Genomic DNA, 2,370 nt, shown 5'->3' on the forward strand with positions numbered 1-2,370 from the left:
TCACTAACACGCACTGGGATCAACTACGATGAGATATGCTCTCGTAATGGATGTCATTGAACTCCACTACTTTGTCAGTTTGGTAGTTTCTGAATAACTGAACATGCAGCCTATGAATGTGGTCATAATAACATCTCTATGGGATCAGAGATATACATGAAGATCTTAAACGGACTTCATTCATCCGAATCAAGTGGCTCCAAACCACAGGAGTATGCGTTTGCTAAATGTATTGAAACGCACATAGACTCTACTTGATTTGGAAGGGATATGGTGAATTATGCCTTTGCGTGTTCATTCCGGATTTACATGGACTCTTGATGGATCAAGAGATGCCAATATGTATCAACATCCGAAGAAAAAGATCTTGGGAAGACATGGTCTCGATAAGGCACTCGATGACTGTATTGATGATGATTTTCCATCAATCGGCTTAGGCGCTCTCTAACTAGTGAGGCCTACATATACTCCCATGATTAGTCAAGGTCTTTGCTCTAAAGAGAGATCCGTTGTTTTGTCTAAAGCAAGATGACAAATATGTGTTAAGAGATGGAGTTCCCATCTAAGTACAATAAGACGCATCAATATACTCAACACAATACGAAAGACTTGACATCTCATTCGCTATGAAAAGTTGTAAAGCTAAGTGTAGCTATGCGCCCACGCAATGCCAATATAATGGCAGTAACTCCTTTTTCAATACTTAATGGTATGAAAGGTCTAGGCTTATTCTATCCCTACATAAGAAATACACATCAATAGCGAAATCAGAATCTGCCAAGTTTCTTAGGTCAAGCTCCACGGGACTTACAGGAAACCTCACTCACTGGAATATGGTAAAATTGATACCATTGGAAAGGTCTATGTGTCTACTTTCTAGAGACACCAACCATTTGATCATACCTATCATATTGAGTGAGTTATGGCCGTTTTCGTAAAGTAGGACGAATCTGTCCAAGAATCTGATTTTGGCAAAATAGTCAACTTCGACGGGACTTTGTGAACAGCTCCTGATGAACCAGAATGTGTGTAATATACGGTTGGAAAGCTAAATGAGTCTAGTTTCCAAAACCGTTTGGTTCGTTCATATGTGATAGGCGCAAAAGCACCTACAAAGATACCCTATTATCAAATCAATTACATCAATGTAGTAAATGGCAAATAGGGGTCATTACCCGCAGAGGATTGGTGATACTAAGACTTAAACACACAAGAAACACAAACAGACGCGTAAACCAGAAATCTGGCAGACTTGACCTAGGAGCAGAAACCTAATTAATTAGCTAATCTAGACTCAACCAAAAATTATGAAATTAAATAAACAGTAACTAGACACAGTGGCGGACTACCACACAAATTTTGAGGGTATTCGGAGTTGGTTTGATTGGTGAACAAAAATAGATAAAACAGAAGTACTGCTGAAAACAGAATATTAAAAAGTGAATATGGATGTAAATATGAGAGAAACAATAGCTAGAGACTTCTCTCCACCACTAGATACGCTTCAATCACCCCAAAACAATGTCAATGACTAAAGATGAATGCACTCACAGTTAAGCCAATGTCGTTAGGTCATTAACCGTATTACGTTCTCTTATTTGCCATGTTAAGTGAAATGTCAGTATCGACTTAACTATATTCCCAATTAATTGATCTATGAAATGTCGGTATCTAGATCAAAATAACTGAAATCATGAAGATCTAAGAACGTTTGAGTAGCAACAAAGAATCTAAGGTCAATGTCGGTAGCCTTAGATTACCAAGGAATTACTTCACACAAGTACCTGGAAAGAACTTGTTATCTCTCATAGAATATGCAACGATATGTCAGTCATAAACACATTCAAAATAATAAACCCTAAAACATGCATCAAAGTGTCGACTCAATGAAACATGCAATAGAATTATCAATGAACAATCAGTGAAGAAATTCTCATCTAAAATTATATAAATCAATTGGGGTTCGAAATCGAAGACATATCTAGGGCTTTGATCAGCCCCTAACTACTAAGGAGTTTAGTTACACATAATCTTGATTAAGAACATCAGAGAATACATGGAAGATGAAATAAGGGTGAGAAGAAGAAAACTTGATTGAAGAAGATCTTTCTTTTTCCTCTCCTTTCTTTCTTCTCCTTCTCTCTCTTTTTCTTCTCTTTCTTTCTTCCCTTTCTTTCTTCTCTTTTTCTCTCTGGTTCTTGTTTTCCTCTTGTTTGGCTGCTCCCTTGTATAAATAGGTTAGTTAACCTATATCTCACGTCCATCACCAATCCAACTAGGATTAGGGATCCTAATTAAGCCCAATTATCTCCTTTTCTTTGTTTGACTTCAAAAACACCTAAAAAACAAATAAAGTTAATTAAAAATAGG

Source organism: Fragaria vesca, linkage group LG3 (genome assembly GCF_000184155.1).
Source record: "Fragaria vesca subsp. vesca linkage group LG3, FraVesHawaii_1.0, whole genome shotgun sequence".
Classification (NCBI taxonomy): domain Eukaryota; kingdom Viridiplantae; phylum Streptophyta; class Magnoliopsida; order Rosales; family Rosaceae; genus Fragaria; species Fragaria vesca.